Source organism: Ranitomeya imitator, chromosome 3, assembly GCF_032444005.1.
Source record: "Ranitomeya imitator isolate aRanImi1 chromosome 3, aRanImi1.pri, whole genome shotgun sequence".
Classification (NCBI taxonomy): Eukaryota; Metazoa; Chordata; class Amphibia; order Anura; family Dendrobatidae; genus Ranitomeya; species Ranitomeya imitator.
This window is the reverse complement of record NC_091284.1, coordinates 191346116-191367654: the sequence shown is the minus strand read 5'-3', so window position 1 is coordinate 191367654 and position 21539 is coordinate 191346116.

Here is a 21539-nt window from a genome sequence, read left to right as displayed (position 1 = left end):
TTTTCAGGGAGAATTTATAAAAAAAATAAAAACAAAAATAGGCGTTCTATGGCCCACTGACTGAGAGATGACGCACACAGGAGTCAGGAGTGGCACACAAGCCCAGAGGCCAATATTTTTCTACCAATGATTGATGTAGTTATTTTCTCTGGTAGATTTTGGAACCCAAATCAAGGAAAAAAAATATAGGCTTTCTATGGACCACAATTGGAGAGAGAGAGAGAGAGAGAGAGAGAGAGATGGCACACCCAGGAGTCAAGACTGGCACACAAGCAGAAAGGCAAATATTAATCTCCCACTGTTTTTTTTTTTTTTTTTTTTTTTTTTTTTTTCAGGGAGACTTTAGAAAAAAAAATAATAAAAAAAATATGATTTTATCAGGAAGAATTTAGAAACCAAATAAAATAAAATGATTTTTTCAGGGAGAATTTATAAAACAAATAAAAACAAAAATAGGCGTTCTATGGCCCACTGACTGAGAGATGACGCACACAGGAGTCAGGAGTGGCACACAAGCCCAGAGGCCAATATTTTTCTACCAATGATTGATGTAGTTATTTTCTCTGGTAGATTTTGGAACCCAAATCAAGGAAAAAAAATATAGGCTTTCTATGGACCACAATTGGAGAGAGAGAGAGAGAGAGAGAGAGAGAGAGATGGCACACCCAGGAGTCAAGACTGGCACACAAGCAGAAAGGCCAATATTAATCTCCCACTGTTTTTTTTGGTTGTTTTTTTTTTTTTTTTTCAGGGAGACTTTAGAAAAAAAAATAATAAAAAAAATATGATTTTATCAGGAAGAATTTAGAAACCAAATAAAATAAAATGATTTTTTCAGGGAGAATTTATAAAACAAATAAAACCAAAAATAGGCGTTCTATGGCCCACTGACTGAGAGATGACGCACCCAGGAGTCAAGACTGGCACACAAGCAGAAAGGCCAATATTAATCTCCCACTGTTTTTTTTTTTTTTTTTTTTTTTTCAGGGAGACTTTAGAAAAAAAAATAATAAAAAAAATATGATTTTATCAGGAAGAATTTAGAAACCAAATAAAATAAAATGATTTTTTCAGGGAGAATTTAGAAAACAAATAAAACCAAAAATAGGCGTTCTATGGCCCACTGACTGAGAGAGAGAGAGAGATGGAACGCTTAGTACTGGCACACAAGCCCAAAGGGCAATATTAATCTCCCTTTTTTTTCCAGGGAGAATTTCTAAAACCCAAAAAAAAAAAAAAATAGGCTTTCTATGGCCCACTATTTGTGAGAGAGATGGGACGCTCAGGACTGGCACAGATGGCACGCTCAGGACTGGCACAGAAGCCCAGAGGCCAATATTAATCTCCCTTTTTTTCTGGGAGAATTTATAAAACCAAAAAAATATTTAAATAGGCTTTCTATGGCCCACTATTTGTGAGAGAGATGGCACGCTCAGGACTGGCACAGATGGCACGCTCACAACTGGCACACAAGCCCAGAGGCCAATATTAATCTCCCTTTTTTCAGGGAAAATTTATAAAACCAAAAAAAAAATTAAATAGGCTTTCTATGGCCCACTATTTGTGAGAGAGATGGCACGCTCAGGACTGGCACAGATGGCACGCTCACAACTGGCACACAAGCCCAGAGGCCAATATTAATCTCCCTTTTTTTCAGGGAGAATTTATAAAACCAAAAAAAAAATTAAATAGGCTTTCTATGGCCCACTATTTGTGAGAGAGATGGCACGCTCAGGGCTGGCACAGATGGCACGCTCAGGACTGGCACACAAGCCCAGAGGCCAATATTAATCTCCCTTTTTTTCAGGGAGAATTTATAAAACCCAAAAAAAAATAAAATAGGCTTTCTATGGCCCACTATTTGTGAGAGAGATGGCACACTCAGGACTGGCACACAAGCCCAAAGGCCAATATTAATCTCCCACTGTATTTTTATCAGGGAGAATTTATACACCCCACAAAAAAAAATACAGAAAAATGAAAAGGCTTTCTATGGCCCACTATGTGAGAGAGATGGCACACACAGGGATGGCACTCTAGCAGAAATGCCAAATTGCCAATCTTAATCTCCCACCAAAAAAAAAAAAAAACAGGGAATGTCCTACAATTACTATCTCCCTGCCTGCAGTAATCTCAGCCAGGTATGGCAGGCAGCTACTATCTCCCTGCCTGCAGTAATCTCAGCCAGGTATGGCAGGCAGCAATAAGGAGTGGACTGATGCACAAATGAAATAAAAAGTGTGGACAAACAAAAAAGATAGCTGTGCAGAAAGGAAGGAACAAGAGGATTTGTGCTTTGAAAAAAGCAGTTGGTTTGCACAGCGGCGTACACACAGCAATGCAGCTATCAGGGAGCCTTCTAGGGCAGCCCAATGAGCTACAGCGCTGAGGGGAAAAAAAAAAAAAAAAAAACTTCCACTGTCCCTGCACACCGAGGGTGGTGTTGGACAGTGCAAATCGCTGCAGCACAAGCGGTTTTGTGGTTAATGGACCCTGCCTAACGCTATCCCTGCTTCTGACAAAGCGGCAGCAACCTCTCCCTAAGCTCAGATCAGCAGCAGTAAGATGGCGGTCGGCGGGAACGCCTCTTTATAGCCCCTGTGACGTCGCAGACAGCAAGCCAATCACTGCAATGCCCTTCTCTAAGATGGTGGGGACCAGGACCTATGTCATCACGCTGCCCACACTCTGCGTTTACCTTCATTGGCTGAGAAATGGCGCTTTTCGCGTCATTGAAACGCGACTTTGGCGCGAAAGTCGCGTACCGCATGGCCGACCCCGCACAGGGGTCGGATCGGGTTTCATGAAACCCCGACTTAGCCAAAAGTCGGCGACTTTTGAAAATGTTCGACCCGTTTCGCTCAACCCTAGTCAGAGCCATTCAAGGATTAAGAGGAGGAAAAAAAAAAAAAATCAGCCTGGCTGCAATTAAGGCTAGACAGAAACCTCAGAGGAGAAAAAAAAAAAAAACTTCCTCAGACTACTTTTCCTCCTACTTCAGCCCAAACATTTTGGCCGGCTATACTGTCATGATTCCAATGGCAGGGAATCACAAAAGGACAAGCACCAACGAGCTCTAGGGTGATGGAACCTGAGCTGACCGCGACCCTAAACCTGAACACACAAATAACAATAGCCGGGGAACGTGCCTACGTTGATCCTAGACGTCTCGCACCAGCCGAAGATCTAACTTCCCCTATTAGAAGAAACACAGACCTCTCTTGCCTCCAGAGAAATACCCCACAGAAATAGCAGCCCCCCACATATAATGACGGTGAAATGAGAGGAAGGCACATACACAGTATGAAAACAGATTCAGCAAAATGAGGCCCGCTAAAACTAGATAGCAGAGGATACAAAAGTAAACTGCGCGGTCAGCAAAAAACCCTTCAAAAAACCATCCTGTAATTACTTGAACTCATGTTCCAACTCATGGAACATGAGGAGCAATTACAGCCCACTAAAGCAACCAGCAGCAAAGAGACAATTATATGCAAGCTGGACAAGACAAAAATAAAGCAAAACGTGGAACAAGAAAATCAAAACTTAGCTTGTCCTGAAGATTACTGAAGCCAGAAGCTGAGGTAACAAAACACTCTGATAACCTTGATAGCCGGCGGGGAAATGACAAGAAAGCCCGGTTAAATAGGAAACTCCCAAATCCTAATAGAACAGGTGGACACCAGAGACAGCAGAACACAAATCACCCAGTACCATCAGTAACCACCAGAGGGAGCCCAAAAACAGAACTCACAACAGAGCTGCTTTGTAAAGCACTAGCAGCACTCCTCTCAGTTGGACTGGAGAAGATGATGGAATTCACCAGTGTGTCATGGTACTCCCGCAATTTACGCTCCTGGGTCAACGCTGGGATGAGGTTTTGGACGTTGTCCCGGTAGCGAGGATCGAGGAGGGTGAACACCCAATAATCAGGCATGTTGAGAATGTGGTCGATGCGGCGGTCGTTTCTCAGGCACTGCAGCATGAAATCCACCATGTGCTGCAGACTGCCAACTGGCCCAGAAACGCTGTCCCCTGCTTGAGACATGATCTCTGCCCGCTCGTCATCACCCCACCCTCGCTGTACACACTGACCACTGGACAATTGTGTCGCTCCCTCCTCTGGATGGAGCTCTTCCTCCTCCATTGACTCCTCCTCATCCTCCTCACAAAGTGGCCCCTGCGTACCCCTTTGTGAGGAACCACGTGGCGCTGACTCTCCAGAAGCTGATGGAAAAGGTGACTCCTCATCCTCCACCTCTTCCACAACATCATCCCTTAACCCTTGCAAAGTTTGCTGAAGCAGGCAGATAAGGGGGACAGTCATGCTGACTAGTGCATCATCTGCACTTGCCATCCGTGTGGAATAATCAAAAGGACGCAAAACCTGGCAGACGTCCTTCATAGTGGCCCACTCTGTGGTTGTGAAGTCTGATCGGCGCTGACTGCGACTTCTTTGCGCCTGATGCAGCTGGTACTCCATAACTGCTTGCTGCTGCTCACACAACCGCTCCAACATATGTAACGTGGAATTTCATCGGGTAGGTAGGTCACATATGATGCGGTGTTCCGGAAGGCGGAATCGGCGCTGCAGAGCAGCAATGCGGGATCTGGCCAAGCTGGAACGCCGCAAGTGAGCACACTCTAGGCGGACCTTGTGCAGCAGGGCATCAAGATCCGGATAGTCCCTCAGAAAACTCTGCACAACCAAATTGAGCACATGTGCCAGACATGGGATGTGAGTGAGGTTGCCAAGGGCCAAAGCTGCCACCAGATTTCGGCCATTGTCACACACTACCATGCCTGGCTGGAGATTCGCTGGCAGTAACCACACATCGCTCTCCTGCTTGATGGCATTCCAGAGCTCCTGCGCTGTGTGGCTTCGATTCCCCAATGAAACAAGTTTCAAGACGGCCTGCTGACGTTTGGCCACGGCTGTGCTCATGTCGGTCATAGGTAAACGTTCACGGGTCCATGTGGAGGTGGACTGTGACGGCTCCTGCAGAGTTGATTCTGAGGAACTTGTGTAAGAGGAGGAGTCAATGCGTACAGACTGGATTCCTGCAATCCTTGGAGTGGGCAGGACACGTCCTGCGCCACTCGCACGATCTGTACCTGGCTCAACAACATTAACCCAATGGGCAGTGAGGGAAACGTATCGCCCCTGTCCATGCTGACTGGTCCACGCATCGGTGGTGAGGTGGACCTTGCTACTGACGGCGTTCAGTAGCGCATGTTTTATGTTTCCCTCAACATGCCTGTGCAGGGCAGGGACAGCTTGCCTGCTGAAGTAAAAGCGGCTGGGCACCTTGTACTGTGGGACTGCCAATGCCATCAAGTCACGGAAGCTGTCAGTCTCCACCAGCCTGAACGAGAGCATTTCCAGGGACAACAGTTTGGCAATGCCTGCATTCAGAGCCTGTGCTCGGGGGTGGTTGGCCGAGAATGCCCGCCTTTTCTCCCATGCCTGTACTACCGATGGCTGTAGAGTAGACTGGGAGTGTGAGGATGACTGGGAAGGTGGTGCTGTGGGTGGAATTACACAAGGTCTCTGGACAACAGTGCCAGAGGTTCTTCCATGGCGATCCTGGGAGGAAGCCAAACCAGCTGTGCGTGAGCTGGAGGAAGAGGCAACACGAGCTGAAGAGGTGGTAGCTGCCGCTGTTGGTTGGCCTACATCTTCAGTGTGTTTCTGTAACTCCACCGCGTGCCTGGTCCGCACATGTTTCCACATATTTGTGGTATTGAGGTTGCTGACATTTTTCCCTCTTTTTACTTTCTGATGACACAGCTTGCATTTGACAAAACAAATGTCATCTGCAACTGTGTCAAAAAAGGACCAGGCACTGCAAGTCTTGGGAGCGCCCTTTTTGGCTTTGGAAAGAGACAGGCTCCTAACGGATGCCAAAGTGGAGGCTACAGGCTCCGCAGTCTTCCCCCTCCTTCTCCCTCTTTGGCCCGTAAGGGGAATCTCTTCCTCAGAGCTGCTCCCACCACCTTCCTGTTCCTCACGCCACGATGGGTCAACGACCTCATCATCTCCACTACCCTCTGCCACCAACTGCTCCTCCTGGGTAGTCTCGGCAGCACAGTACGCACCAGAAAGCGGCACCTGAGTTTCATCATCAGATGCGTACTGCGCTGTGGTCACCGGAGGCACTGGCCCACCCGCCTCTTCAGAGTCAGAGAGACAAAGCTGTTGGGCATCACTGCACACTGCCTCTTCTTCCATTTCTCCAATGCTGCTTGGCTGGCCCCCTGTTTCCAAGCCAAGAGATTCAGAGAACAGAAGTAGAGACGGCTCCTGTCCTGGGCTCTCTGACTGCGTGGCCAATTTGGCAGGTGGTGAAGAGACAGATGGCTGCTCTCCAGTGGTCTGTGCCTGAGAGGATGTGGCACTAACTGAAGTCGACGCCGAGGCGTTAGCTGCCATCCACCCGACAACGGCTTCAATTTGGTCTTCACGCAGCAGCGGTGCACGGCGCTCTCCGACAAAGCTGCGCATGAAGGACTGTTCCCTGCTGAAACTGAGTGACGACGAGTCACCGGCGCCCGCAGCAGGCACAGAATCACCACGTCCTCTCCCTGCTCCTCTCCCTGCTCCGCGCCCACGCCCACGTGCCTTACTCCCTGCCCTCTTCATCTTGGTTGACAGATAAAGATAAGCAGAAAAGTACTAAGGCCTTAGTGTGCTTATTCCTGAAATGCTCCTCCTAACAGGTGTAAGAAACACTAATGTTGTAAAGTGTGGACTAAACTTTATTATTTTTCAAATGTGGCCTACACAAGTGTTAAGTTGTGTTTGGTGAACTTTACTTTTTTTTTTTTTGCAGATCGGGCTACAGAGCTAGTTTAAATCACACGGAGACCGTGCAGACAGCCGTAAACGGCGCTGCAAGGCCCAAAAAACCTCCTCTAGGTTATCCTATTTAGTGTTTTTCCACTATTTAGCTGGAGACGGGTGGAAAGACACTAATAGGGAATTTTTTTTTTAATTTTAAACAGGCTGCACTATTTGAAAAAAAGGAATTTTTTTTAAGGTATGAGGCAGTAACGCACCCTGAGCTGAATCCAACCGACTATGGCTGCACACAGACTACAGGGCGAGCTGCGCTCACACAGAGACCGTGCAGACAGCCGTAAATGGCGCTGCAAGGCCCAATAAACACCCTCTAGGTTATCCTATGTAGTGTTTTTCCACAATTTAGCTGGAGACGGGTGGAAAAACACTAATAGGAAATTTTTTTAAAAAATTTTAAACTGGCTGCACTATTTGAAAAAAATGAAATTTTTTTTCAAGGTATGAGGCAGTAACGCACCCTGAGCTGAATCCAACCGACTATGGCTGCACACAGACTACAGGGTGAGCTGCGCTCACACAGAGACCGTGCAGACAGCCATAAACGGTGCTGCAAGGCCCAAAAAAACCCCTCTAGGTTAGCCTATGTAGTGTTTTTCCACAATTTAGCTGGAGACGGGTGGAAAAACACTAATAGGAAATTTTTTTTTTAAAGTTTAAACAGGCTGCACTATTTGAAAAAAAAGTAAATTTTTTTTCAAGGTATGAGGCAGTAACGCACCCTGAGCTGAATCCAACCGGCTATGGCTGCACACAGAATACAGGGCGAGCTGCGCTCACACAGAGACCGTGCAGACAGCCGTAAACGGCGCTGCAAGGCCCAAAAAAACCCCTCTAGGTTAGCCTATGTAGTGTTTTTCCACAATTTAGCTGGAGACGGGTGGAAAAACACTAATAGGAATTTTTTTTTTTTAAATTTTAAACAGGCTGCACTATTTGAAAAAAAGGAAAATTTTTCTCAAGGTATGAGGCAGTAACGAACCCTGAGCTGAATCCAACCAGCTATGGCTGCACACAGACTTCAGGGCGAGCTGGGCTCACACGGAGACCGTGCAGACAGCCGTAAACGGCACTGCAAGGCCCAAAAAACCCACTCTAGGTTATCCTATGTAGTGTTTTTCCACAATTTAGCTGGAGACGGGTGGAAAAACACTAATAGGAAATTTGAGAAAAAATGTGCAGCAGGCTGCACTATGAGCAAAAAAGGACAACTGTGTGAGGCAGTGTGAACCCCCCCTGAGCTGAATACAACCGGGTATATGGCTGCACACAGACTACAGAGTGAGCTACACACACACACACACAGAGACCTTGCAGAACGCTGTTAAAACAGCGCTGCAAGGCAAGAGCAAGGTGAACAGTGAAGAACACACAGCGTTTTGCTAAATTAGCCTTTGGAAAGGAAAATAAAGCAATTAGCTATCTCAACTGGCCCTCAGTTAGAACACAGCGTCCTGTCCCTAACTGAAATCACAGCAGAGTGAGCGCAAAATGGCGGCAGCGTTTTTTATAGTGCAGAGTGACATCATTTCAGCAGCCAATCACAGCCTTGCCAGTACTTACGTACATGCCCACCATGCTAAACAGGATGTGCCCACACTTCTAATCATTCCTCATTGGCTGCTGCGTTCAGTTTGAATTCTGGGAACTTCCGATTCCGGTATCCGATAAGCGGGAAGTATCGGAATTCGGTATCGGAATTCCGATACCGCAAATATCGGCCGATACCCGATACTTGCGGTATCGGAATGCTCAACACTACTGGTTACCCATTCACTCCAGAATCCAGTACAAAACTACTACCCTCATCCACAAAGCACTCCATGGCTCAGCACCACCCTACATCTCCTCTCTGGTCTCAGTCTACCACCCTACCCGTGCCCTCGGCTCTGCTAATGACTTCAGGTTAGCATCCTCAATAATCAGAACCTCCCACTCCCGTCTCCAAGACTTTGCACATGCAGCACCGATTCTTTGGAATGCACTACCTAGGTTAATTTGCTTAATCCCCAATCCCCACAGTTTTAAGTGTGCCCCAAAAACTCATTTGTTCAGATTGGCCTACCGCCTCAACACATTAACCTAACGATCCCTGTGTGACCTATCATAAAAAAAAAACATAATCAGGTTCCTCGTATCATGTTCTCATACACTTTATGTAGTTAATAGCCCTCTGTGTCTGTACTGTTGCATACTTAGGCAGTTAACTGATACATGCAGCTTTACATGAACACCTGAGCCTTACACTATGGCTGGTCCGAATAACTAGAGCAATTGTTACCATCCACCTCTCGTGTCTCCCCTTTTCCTCATAGTTTGTAAGCTTGCGAGCAGGGCCCTCACTCCTCTTGGTATCTATTTTGAACTGTGATTTCTGTTATGCTGTAATGTCTATTGTCTGTTCAAGTCCCCTCTATAATTTGTAAAGCACTGTGGAATATGTTGGCGCTATATAAATAAAATTATTATTTATTATTATTAATAGACAATTCCAGAAGTGTCTTACCTGGGCAAAGGAGAAAAATAACTGGACTTTTGCTCAGAGGTCCAAGGTGTTTTCAGATGAAAGTAAATTTTGCATTTCATTTAGAAATCAAGGTCCCGGAGTCTGGTGGAAGAGTTGAGAGACACACAATCCAAGCTGCTTGAGGTCTAGTGTGAAGTTTCCACAATCAGTGATGGTTTGGGGAGCCATTTCATCGTTGGTGTAGGTCCACTGTGTCTTATCAAGACCAGAGTCAGCTCACCCATCTACCAGGAAAATGTTAGAGCACTTCATGCTTCCCTCTGCCAAAAAAGTTTTTGGAGATGATAATTTCATTCACCAGAAGGACTTGGCACCTGTCCGCATTGCCAAATGTACCAATACCTGGTATAAAAATAACGGAATCACTGTGCTTGATTGGCCAACAAACTCGCCTGACCTTAACTCCACAGAGAATCTATGGGGTATTGTCAAGAGGAAGATGAGAGACACCAGACCCAACAAAGCAGACGAGCTGAAGGCTTCTAACAAAGCAACCTAGGCTTCCATAACACCTCAGCAGTGCCAGAGGCTGATCGCCTCCATGCCACACCGCATTGATGCAGTAATTGATGCAAAAGGAGCCCCTACCAAGTATTGAGTACATTTACTGAATATACTGTACATTTCAGTAGGCCAACATTTGGGAATTTACAATCATTTTTCAAGCTGGTATTATTAGGTATTCTAATTTACTGAGTTTTCGGTTTTCCTTGGCTGTAAGCCATAGTCATCAACACAAGCAAAAATAAACACTTGAAATACATCACTCTGTTTGCAATGACTCTATAATATATGAGTTTCACATTTTGTAATATTAAATTCCTCACCAAAGCTCTTATTACCTGGTTTCAGTATTTTTGTAGATGTACCTTATGTTATAGATGCAAAGTGAACAATGACCGCCATGAACCGCCTATGCACTGAGAGGGGATTTAGCAGAGTAGTTTGACATTACTTTTTAAACTTTTTTTATTCTGTTATTTATGGAGAAGAATGAACAAAAAAAAGTAAATTGCTGCATGGTTTGTTATTCTTTTTTATGGCGATCATTAAATAGCAGGGTTATAAAGCTCTTGTTAATGCAAATAAGTGTTATTTCTCAGTATATTAACCTTAATACTCTGAACTGACTGTAAACTTGTTAGTGGTTTATTGCAGCATTGGAGACCTTGGGCCACAATTTGTGAAAAACTGACCCCGTACATGTACTCATGTACTGTACATAGCTCTACCTCTTCTACATTCACTATACTACTCTCTGCTTGTACTACATGTAGTGAACTGCTCTCAACATGTACTACATGTACTGCACTTCTCTCTACGTGTATTACATTTACTCTACTGCTCTCTACCTATTCTTTATGTACTGTACTCTACCTGTATTGTATGTAATGTGCTAATATCTTCCAATACTATATGTACTGTACTTAGCTCTACCTGCCCTGAACTGTACACTACATGTATGACATGTACTGTACTGTACTGCTCTCCCCCTATTCTACATGTACTGTACTCCTCTCTAGCGGTATTCCATGTAATGCACTGCTCTGTACCTGTACTACATGTACTGTACTACTCTCTTCCTGTACTACTGGGCAGCACGGTGGCGCAGTGGATAGCACTGCAGCCTTGCAGCGCTGGGGTCTTGGGTTCGAATCCCACCCAGGACAACATCTGCAAAGAGTTTGTATGTTCTCTCCGTGTTTGCATGGGTTTCCTCCGGGCACTCCGGTTTCCTCCCACATTCCAAAGACATACTGATAGGGAATTTAGATTGTGAGCCCCCATCGGGGACAGTGATGATAATGTGTGCAAACTGTAAAGCGCTGCGGAATATGTTAGCGCTATATAAAAATAAAGATTATTATTATTATTACTTGTACTATATTGATTTCTACCTCTGCTATATGCAATGTTCTAGCTTCTACCTGTACTACATATACTACAATGATCTCTACCTGGATTACAGTACAAATACTGTGCTCCTATCTACTGTGCCTGTAGTATATGTACTCTTCTCTACATGGACTGTGCATAATGCATTAAATGTACAGTCATGGCCAAAAGTTTTGAGAATGACACCAAAATGATATTTTCACATGATCTGCTGCCCTCTGGTTTTTATTAGTGTTTGTCTGATGTTTATATCACATACAGAATTATAATTGCAATCATATTATGAAAGCTATTAAATTTAAGGGTGAAAGGTAATTTAAGGGTTAAATCGCTGAAAAAATTGGCGTGGGCTCCCGCGCAATTTTCTCCGCCAGAGTAGTAAAGCCAGTGACTGAGGGCAGATATTAATAGCCTAGAGAGGGTCCACGATTTTTTGCCCCCCCCTGGCTAAAAACATCTGCCCCCAGCCACCCCAGAAAAGGCACATGTGTAAGATGCGCCTATTCTGGCACTTGGCCACTCTCTTCCCATTCCCGTGTAGCAGTGGGATATGGGGTAATGAAGGGTTAATACCACCTTGCTATTGTAAGGTGACATTAAGCCAGATTAATAATGGAGAGGCATCAATTCTGACACCTATCCATTATTAATCCATTTGCATTAAACGGTTAAAAAAAAACACACACACATTATTAAAAAGTATCTTAATGAAATAAAAACACAGGTTGATTTAATATTTTATTGTACGCTCAATCCACTGGCTGAAGACCCTCGCTCTGTAACAAATAAAAAATAATAAACCAACAATATACATACCTTCCGTAGATCTGTAACGTCCCACGTTGTAAATCCATCTGAAGGGGTTAAAATATTTTACAGCCAGGAGCTCTGCTAATGCAGCTGTGCTCGTGGCTGTAAACCCCAGCGAATGAAGGTAATGTAGGTCAATGACCTATAGTTACCTTCATTCGCGGTGATGCGCCCCCTGCTGGATGTCCTCATATAACCTCGAGCCTGGGAACTTTTCCCACGCTCCAGGGACATCCAGCAGGGGGCGCATCACCACGAATGAAGGTAACTACAGGTCATTGACCTACATTACCTTCATTCGCTGGGGTTTACAGCCACGAGCAGTGCTGCAATAGCAGAGCTCCTGGCTGTAAAATATTTTAACCCCTTCAGATGGATTTACAACGTGGGACGTTACAGATCTATGGAAGGTATGTATATTGTTGGTTTATTATTTTTTATTTGTTACAGAGCGAGGGTCTTCAGCCAGTGGATTGAGCGTACAATAATATATTAAAACAAACGGTGTGTTTATTTCATTAAAATACTTTTTAATAACATGTTTGTGTTTTTTTTTATCTCTTTCATACAATTGGATTAATAATGGATAGGTGTCATAATTGACGCCTCTCCATTATTAATCTGGTTTAATGTCACCTTACAATAGCAAGGTGGCATTAACCCTTCATTACCCCATATCCCACCGCTACATGGGAATGGGAAGAGAGTGGCCAAGTGCCAGAATAGGCGCATCTTCCAGATGTGCCTTTTCTGGGGTGGCTGGGGGCAGATGTTTTTAGCCAGGGGGGGGCCAATAACCATGGACCCTCTCCAGGCTATTAATATCTGCCCTCAGTCACTGGCTTTACTACTCTGGCTGAGAAAATTGCGCGGGAGCCCACGCCAATTTTTTCCGCGATTTAACCCTTAAATTTAAGAGCTAGAGCGCCAAAATTTTGCATATACACACTACTAACATTAGTAGTGTGGAATATGCAAAAAAATGGGGATATGACATGGTTTACTGTATGTAAACCATGTCTCATATCATGTCGGGTTTTGGCAGGAGAAATGAAAAGCCGGTAATTGAATTACCGGCTTTTCTGCTATATCGCCCTGAAGGACATATAAAAAAAAACAATAGACTTTCATTGGGTTTCGAGTTTCGGCTGATCCCCAACCCTGACTTTTCAATAGGATCGGTCGATTTCACTCGACCCGACTTTTGAGAAAGTCGGGTTTCGTGAAACCCGACTCGACCCTAAAAAACTGAAAGTCGCTCAACCCTACTCAGCAGTCCACTCCCTGTACCTTTTCCAGAATATCAGTCGGTCCCTGATGTTTTTTCTGGAGAGAAGTGGCTTCTTTGCTGCCCTCCTTGAAACCAGGCCTTGCTCAAAGAGTCTCCGCCTCACAGTGCGTGCAGAAGCACTCACACCAGCCTGCTGCCATTCCTGAGCAAGCTCGGCACTGCTGGTAGTCCGATCCCACAGCTGAAACAGTTTTAAGATACGGTCCTGGCGCTTGCTGGTCTTTCTTGGGTGCCCTGGAGCCTTTTTGACAACAATGGAAGCTCTCTCCTTGAAGTTCTTGATGATGCGATAGATTGTTGACTGAGGTGCAATCTTTGTAGCTGCGATACTCTTCCCTGTTAGGCCATTTTTGTGCAGTGCAATGATGGCTGCATGTGTTTCTTTAGAGATAACCATGGTTAACTTAAGAGAAACAATGATACCAAGCACCAGCCTCCTTTTAAAGTGTCCAGTGATGTCATTCTTACTTAATCATGACTGATTGATCGCCAGCCCTGTCCGCATCAACACCCACACCTGTGTTAATGGATCAATCACTAAAACGATGTTAGCTGCTCCTTTTAAGGCAGGACTGCAATGATGTTGAATTGTGTTTTGGGGGTTAAAGTTTATTTTCTGGGCAAATATTGACTTTGCAAGTACAGTAATTGCTGTTAAGCTGATCACTCTGACATTCAGGAGTATATGCAAATTGCCATTAGAAAAAATGAAGTAGTAGACTTTGGAAAAATTAATATTTGTCTCATTCTCAAAATTTTTGTCCATGACTGTACTTCCCTGCTCTCTATGCTTCTGACCTACTGTCTACTATTACTAACACATATTGCGCTGCTCCCTACGTAAGAATAGCTGCTACTATGTACACAAGGTAAGGGGACCGTGACATTGTATGTATCCTGGACCCTGACAAAGTTCCTGTTAATAATAAAAAAATGATTCACTGGTTTACAGCAATTCATTTTTGCTTTTTTTGTATGTTTTTGCTATATTCGTTGTCTTACAAAGTCAATACCTTTGAAAATGGAAACCGGACTAGCGATCGGCTGATCACTGTGACTCCAGCTTCCTTAAACCTGTCTTACAGAGAAAAGCCATTTCTACTATACAAATGAATGTCCAAATCAGAAATATATGGTCGTTGGCATCCCCAAGCTGACTAAGGCCACATTCACACATTCAGTATTTGGTCAAAATTTTACTTTAGTATTTGCAAGCCAAAATCATAAGTAGGCGAAAAATACAGCAGTGGTGACAACCAAATACTGAATGTGTGAACTTGGCCTAAGGTTGGTGTCACATGATCGTATATTCCCTCAGCGAGACAATCAAATTAATTATATTAATGACCCTCTGCTGAAATTCTGATCTGAGTGAGTAGTGTCAGCATAGTGTGATCCGATTTTCTTGCATGAGAGAATCGGAGCACAGGTGTGGAGAAGACGGAGAACTTAATTTCTCCATTTTCTCTATTGTCTGAGTCTGCGGACATCTGAGTGCACTCTGATGACATCCGAGTGCAGTCGAATGTTCTGGTTGCATCCATAAACTTGTATGGGTGCGTGTCATTTGATTAGCGGAGCTATTCGTAGCACGCTGCAATTTTTTTCTCATGCCGAATCGGCAAGAAAAAAAAACACAGATCTGCACTGCCCAATATAATAACATTGGTCCAAGTGCAATTTGATAAAACATGAGATATCTATTGTCTGAAGCAGGCTCGGACTGGTGAACAGAAGAACAGGAGTATTCTCCAGTGGGCTCCTGTGAAGGAGTACTAATGAGTAGTGCTAGTACACTTGATTCACAATTAGCAGAAGTATGTATAATCTAATCATTCATTAAACAAGCTAGCCAAGTTAGGCTAGGTTCACATTTGCGGTTGAGTCCGCAGCGTCTCGTCCGCATGCGTTCGCGTTTTTTATGAGCATGCGTTTGAAAGGAAATATTGTTTCAAGAAGAATTTCCTTGAAACAAGCCATGCCAAATGGGCGTGGCTCATGGGATTTCTCTATGAAAACCCTTGAACAGATGAAATCCTCACATTTTGCTCCTGTATCCTGTGTCAAGATGGATCTTCGCATGGGGGGTTTCTATCGGAATCTGGATTTGGATGTCAACTTGCTTCTTTCCTTTGCATTTGCTTGTGAGCAAGAACGGAAAAGAGAACAACAGAGAATATGTCGTCGATGCTTTTGGCAGCACCTGATTCTTGAACTACGACAGAGCCATGGAGCCTATGACTCTTTATTCAGTGAGCTCCGTGAAAACCCACAGAAATATTTTGAGTACACGAGGATGTCTCAAGACAGCTTCATGGAATTGCTAGAACATGTACAAGGAGCCATCAGGAGGTAGAACACCCAGCTCTGTAGAGCAATTCCTTCTGAGGAACATCTGCTGGTGACAATAAGGCACGTAATATTTAAACATTAATGCCTGTCATAATTATTATTGTTTTGCAACGTACTTAATATTTTCCCCTTTTTTTGTTTAGCTTAAATACTGTCCTAAATATTATTGTTCTAAAAGCCACGTTCTTTCTCTTTCTTTTTTTTCCTTTCTTTCTTTCTCTTTTTTTGCAAAACTCCAAGACATAAAAATTATTGTTCTAATTTATATTTTTCTTTCTCTTTTAGGCAGATTCTCGGCTACCAGAAACAGCCTATCATCACTCCATTTCCAGTTCTGGATAGGAATTTCCACACGCTCTGGGATTATCGCAGACACCTGCCGGGCTTTGTGGGATGTTCTCTGTGTGGAATTTATCCCCCTACCCACCACGGACATCTGGCAGCAAACTGCAGACAAATGTTTTGAAGTTTGTGATTTTCCCAACTGTTTGAGAGCAGTGGATGGAAAACATGTCAGGATTACCAAACTGTCTTGAACTGGATCCGAGTACTTTAATTATCTAATATATAAAGCTGAATGTGTGTATGTGTGTGTGTGTGTATGTCCGGGATTGGCATCTGCACCGTCGCAGCTACAGCCACAATATTTTGCACAGTCACACGTCTGGACCCCGAGAGCGTCATAGGCTATGTTGTGAGGTGAAATTTTAACCCCGCGCTTTCCAATTCACGAAACAATTTTGCCCCTATCTACATAATGGGGAAAAAGTGAAAGGAAAAGTGTTGGAGGCGTCGCAGCTACAGCCACAAAATTTTGCACAGTCACACGTCTGGACCCCAAAAGCGTCATAGGCTATGTTGTGAGGTGAAATTTTAACCCTGTGCTTTCCAATTCACCAAACAATTTTGCACCTATCTACATAATGGGGAAAAAGTGAAAGGAAAAGTGTTGGAGGCAAATTGACAGCTGCCAGATGTGAACAAGGGGGACTTAAAGAATGAGAGCGATGGCGCCAAAGAGTATATACCGTACAGTTGCTAAGGTGGGGCCCCGACATGGGATACTCACCACACACTGGGATATGAACACACACACAAAATGCGCCACACACTACCACGATCTTGAACACATATACCTCCCTCAGCACACATTTCACCACACATACACCAACCTCACCACATAAAAGTCGAAACACAAAAGTCGCCGCTCAAAACTCGCCACGCGCAAAACTTGCCACATGCAAAACTAGGCTCACGCAAAACTCGCCACACGTGCAAAACTCACCTCATGGGAACACTCGCCACATGCAAAACTTGCACCCGCGGAAAAATTGCCACATGCACAAAAGTTGCAACACATGCAAAAGTTGCCTCACACATAACTTGCACATACTCAAAAGGCACCACACATAAAACTCGCCATGCGCAAAACTCGCCATGAGCAAAACTTGCTGCACACAAATTGCTAAACTAACCTGTCACATGCAACTCGACACACAAAAAGTTGCTACACGCATGTCGCCACACAAAACTCATCTCACAAAAGTCACTACATGCATGTCGCCTTACGCAACTCAACACACAACGTGACAAACGAAACTCGCCCTAAAACACATACAAGTCTGGTATTATCCTTCAAAAATAAAAATCTCATTAATAAGCAGACAAACTACAAGAGCAACAAATGTACCATATAGGAAATACGGCAGCTGTCAGTCACATGACCTGTCTATTATGTGTATGTGTGAGCTAATATATACTGCCAGGGGGGAGGGCTTCCTGTTGGCTGGGGATTTATCAGGCTGCCAATTTAGCTTACAAATACTGAGGTAAAAATACTGACCAAATAATGTGTGAACGAGGTCTAATCCAGTAGGAAATGACATACAGATATATACTATGTACAGGGGAGATAACACACAGGTATATACTATACACAGGGGAGATGACACACAGGTATATACTATATACATGAGGAGATGACATACAGGTATATACTATATACAGGAGCAAATGACCTACAGGTATATACAATATACGGGAGGAGATGACATACAGGTATATGCTATATATAGGAGGAGATGACATACAGGTATATACTATATACAGGAGATGGCACACAGATATATACTATATACAGGGGAGATGACACACAGGTATATACTATATACAGGACAGGAGGAGATGACATACAGGTATATACTATATATAGGAGGAGATGACATATAGGTATATACTATATACAGGGGAGATGACACACAGCAGGTATATACTATATACAGGGGAGATGACATACAGGTATATACTATATGCAGGAGATGACATACAGGTGTATACTATATATAAGGGAGATGACAAACATGTATATACTGAGGAGAAAATGAGAGGTAGGAGGTGAAAATGAAAAGGTGTGAGTGCAAAATGAGAGAAGTGAGGGAAAATAGTGGAGAGATCGGAAAATGACAGATGTGAGGTCGAAATGACAAGTGTTAGGGGGGAATGAGAGGAGTGAGGGGGGAAATAAGAGGTGTGAGGGGGAAAATAAGAGGTGTGAGGGAGAAAATGAGAGCTGTGAGAGGGAAAATGAAAGATGTGATGGGGAAAATGAGAGGCGTGATGGGAAAATAAGAGAAGTGAGGTGCTATAACTAACCACAGATATTTACTATGCCCAGGCAACGCCGGGCTCTTCAGCTAGTAAAATATATTTTTCCATAGTGCTCATGGTCATTGCAGCTGTGGACTGTAGGTTTGTCACTGTGGACATTGGATCTTTTGGCTGTGGTAATGACTCCCAGACATTTAAAAACTTGGAAATGGGCCAACGGTTGTATGGGAATCATTTTAATTTCCCACTGCCACAACCTCTTCCCAACACTCAAGGCCTGCCAATGTCATTTGTTGTGGTTGGGGATGAGGCCTTTCAGATGTGTGGAAACCTCCTGAAACCATACTCCAATCGGGACTTGAACCATACAAAAAGGATTTTAATTACAGACTGACAAGGGCACAAAGAACTGTTGAGTGTGCCTTTGGTATCCTTGTCTCAAAATGGCACATTTTATGGACAGCTATTAATCTGAAAATTGAAACAGTTGATGAGGTGGTCAAGGCGGGTGTGGTTCTGCACAACTACATAATGGCTAAAGAGCAACCCAACAGGACAACAGTTGAAGTTGCCCAAATGAGGGATACATTTGCATCCTACTTTGCTTCTGAGAGTGGACGTCTGTCCTGGCAAGATGACATGGTTTAGTGTTCTTGTAATGTTGGGCAATGTTATGTACCTGTAATTAGTTACATTTACTTTAATGTTTGATGACAATAAAACACCTATAGTTAAACACCTGTTCCAAGTGTCCTCTATATTAGAATAATAATTTTTAAAGTTTAATAAGGTGATCATCGTTTCACAACTACAATTTTTATATTGTTCACTCTCTGTATCATGCAGATTTCATGAGACAGGGATTGGATTATAATCAAATTGGGTTGGTAGGTGACATTGGATTAGCTCCATCGTCTCTTCAGTCTGCATTTCTCTACTTCTATATATTACTGCAGACTGAAGAGATGATGGAACTAATCCACCTCATATCTTTACTCACTTGCCCATGTGTCAGAACTAGAGCACTCACAAAGCAGAAAACACTGCATCCTGGGTGCACTAGTGCTGACACCTGGGCAGGTGAGCATTATTGACCACTGACCTTTTTTGCTGTACTAATATATATTTTTGGAGGAATTTCAGTCCTCTTTGTGTTTTTGCCACCTCATAACTCCATTACACAAACAAGAAGCAAAGGTGCTGTGTAAAGCAAATAAAAAAAAAGGAGCAGTAGATTGTGTGTCAGGGAGCTATGAGGTGGCAAAAACACAGTGTGTGTACATGGCGACATGTGTGTTGACGGCGCACAGTGTGTGTTGCCAGCAGCGAAAGAGCCAAAGATCAAGCAGTGTTTGGGGAAAAAAACACACATTTATTAAATATATATATATGTATATATGTATAACACAATTTTTTTTTTTTAAATTAACTTTTACAAACCGCTGAGGGTAAAATGTTATGGTTCTGGGGGGTGTGGAGCTGGGAGGTTTGGCTATGGGTGAATGATGAAGGGGTTCCAGGGGAAGGAGTAACTAAACTTGCGGGGTCTGGGAGGTCAAGGATGGAAGTAGACACATTAGAAGTGGAAGAATGGGATGGGAGAGACACATTGGAAGGGAGAGAAAAACTGGATAACACAGACACATTGGGAGGTAAGGGTAGAGGTAGCGCGACACTTCTGCTGCCTTTAGTTCATTTTAATTTATGTCCACTTTTCTGTGACATCCTCCTTTTTTTGTTTCTCCTTGGAAGGGTGGGAGTGGTGGGGTCAGCAGTTCGTGCAGAATGTGGACACGGCCCGGAGGCCTTCTGCCGCTGGTGGGAAGAGCCCAAACAAAAAGAGGCAGAGGACTGGGACAGGGGAGCTCCTGAAGGACCAGCTGCCTGTTCTCCAGCCTGTGATGCTGAACCACTTGCTGCTTTGCTGGTGGATGGCTGGGACTGGTTCATTGCAGTTAGATAAGGGACCGCCCCAGAGGATGAGCCAGGTTCGAAGGTGCTGCTACAGGTTCTGTAAAAAGAAAAGAAAAACATTACTACCAAAAAATAACAATTGTAAAAGTGCCAAATCCTGTGGAATATAAAAATTCAGATTAGTGAACACAACACAATGTAATACAACACAAAAATACTTACGTTCTCTGAGCAAGGACAGGAAGGCCTCAGGAAAGACAGCAACTGGTGATACTTATATTTCCTGATCCTTGCTGTTGCACCACTGCGAACTTGGATCTCCTGTCTCAGGTCCTTGTTGAAGCGATCCTTCATCGAACGCCAACGGGTTTTGACTTTGATCACTGTAAATAGGGGGAAAAAATTGTTAAACAATGCACTTTAGGCAGGAATCCCACAACCATGTGTGATGCGACAAACTCGCAGGAGTTTATCGCATCACACACGGTTGTGTGATCCCGGCCTTCAGGTTCACTGCCACATCAGACCACAGTGCAATACTTATGAAAAGCCTTTCTGACAAGTGATGTGGCATTGTCCCAGTCATCCATCAGCGCTTGGGCCACCTCAGTCCTCAGCCGCTGCGTCACCACTGCATCCGAGAGCTGCTGATCCCCGGTGTCCCACAACGGAACTCGCTGCTGCACCAGGGTGATGAGGAGGTCATTATCAATGAATTCCTCCTCATGTTGTGGGACCTAGAAATGAAAAAAAAAATTGTTGGAATGATAAAACACTAGGGCAGAGACACACTGCCAAATTTCTCATGCGAGAATGGCATTGTAAAACTTGTACTGGCTGTTGGCTCTCCTGACCTGAGCTTGACAGCTGCATAGTAATCATGCTGTCATGCTAGGGGTAGGAGAGGTGCCGGTCAGTCCGTGCAGTGCGATGCGATTATCACACGAGAAGTGTTAGGAGTCGAGTTCCCGCTGCTGCACAGGGGGAATCTCGAACCATATCCACTGCGGTCTCCCATTCCCCTCCAGCCACAGTGCAGCCTGCTCAGCGGAGACATCGGTCTCAGCGTCTGGCTCAAGCTGATACTGTGCACTTGGTTACTGCTGCCTTTCCAGGCTCTGCCTTTGTAGCCAGTGCTGATCAGCAGCAAGCAGGTGTTTCAGGGACTAAGTCCTGCTTTTCCCATACTGAGCATGCCCACGCGACGACATCCCATTGGAGGTCGGGGGTCACACACTCAGGTCCTGTAGCAGCTCCAATTGGACCATTAGGAAGGTCCTTGA